The following is a 1,592-nucleotide window of genomic DNA, read 5'->3' as shown; positions in this document are numbered from 1 at the left end:
GATAATTCTTATTGAATCGAATCTAACTACAGGGCTGAATGTTTCGGTGTAATCCACGCCAGCTCTCTGTCTAAAACCTCGCGCCACTAATCGCGCCTTAAATCGTTGCACACTGCCATCACCATTTCTTTTGATCTTATAAGTCCATTTATTATCGATGACTTGCTGATTCTTCGGCAATTCGGTCAGTGTCCACGTTTGGTTTTTCTTTAAAGAATCCATTTCTTCGTCCATAGCTTGCTTCCATCTTGTCGACTCGGTGCTTGATATTGCCTTCTCATAGGAAATCGGCTCATCACATTCTGCATAGAAGACCGTACACATGTTGACCCCGGCTGGATATCTCGCTGGAGGTTTTATTCCTCGTCTGTCTCTTAATCTGTATGTAATCTTTTCGTTTTCGCCGTTCTGATCTTGATCAAGTTCTTGATTATCATTCACCGTTTGTTGCTGTGTCTCATCGTTGTCATCTTGATGGTCGCCATCCCCAGATTCATGATCGGATCCGACTAAAGTTTGATCTTGTTCGTCCTCGTGTTCGTGTACTTTCTCTTCTTCATGTATGACGAGTTGTTCCCTCTGCGTTACCTTTTTTATTTCTACTTCTGATCTTTTATTGTATAATTTTCCTGTAAATGTGACGTCTCTGCATATTTTTACAAGATTTTTATCAGGAAACCAAACACGATATCCTTTTGTGTTATCGTCGTATCCCACGAAGTATCCTTCCTCTGCTTTTACGTCCCATTTTCTTCTTTTTTCTTTTGGTATGTGTACGTAGACTTGCTCTCCGAAGATTCTTAACTCCGCGATGTTTGCTTCTTTTCCAAAACGCAGTCTATATGGCGACATATTTTCCTTGCTACTTGTTCCCGTTTTATTCAAGGTGTATACAGCGTAGTTCACTGCCTCAGCCCATAATTCTATTGGCGCTCCAACGGCATGAAGAGATGTTCTTGCGAGTTCAACCACTGTTCTGTTCTCTCTCTCGATGGACCCGTTCTGTTCCGGTGCATATGCTACTGTCCTCTGATGAGTAATTCCATGACTGCGGGTTAACATCTTGACATCACGATTTGCGAACTCTAGTCCTTTGTCCGTTCTCAAGTTCTTTACTCCTCCTTTCGACCATTTGTCGACCTTTTTGAAAAAATCTTCAAGAGATTCTGTTGTTTCAGACTTGTATTTCAGGAAATACAGCGTCCTCCAATGTGTATAGTCATCTTTCAACAGTAGGAAGAATCGTGATCCACCAAGGGAATCCTCTTGCATCGGACCACAAAGATCCGCGTGAACAAGCTCTCCAAAATCGTTAGACTCCGATCCGCTCCTTTTTGGAAAGGGCAGTCTGTGCATCTTTCCTTTCGCACAGTCCTCGCAGAAGATTTTCTCTTTGTTCTCTTCATATTTGATGTTCAAGCTATCCAATACCTTTTTCACTTGACGAGTGTTTTGATGCGCCATTCTCTTGTGCCATCTTTGAAGCGTATCTTTCACAGCTACGTTAGCCTGAACCTCGTGTTTGCTTGATACGACCTTGAACTGCATCCGAAACAATTTGTTTTCTCGCACTCCCACTGAACAGAAGAGCA

Source organism: Wasmannia auropunctata, unplaced genomic scaffold, assembly GCF_000956235.1.
Source record: "Wasmannia auropunctata unplaced genomic scaffold, wasmannia.A_1.0 LD336106.1, whole genome shotgun sequence".
In the NCBI taxonomy this organism is placed as follows: Eukaryota; Metazoa; Arthropoda; class Insecta; order Hymenoptera; family Formicidae; genus Wasmannia; species Wasmannia auropunctata.
The sequence above is the reverse complement of the archived record's forward strand: the minus strand, read 5'-3'. Positions refer to the sequence as shown.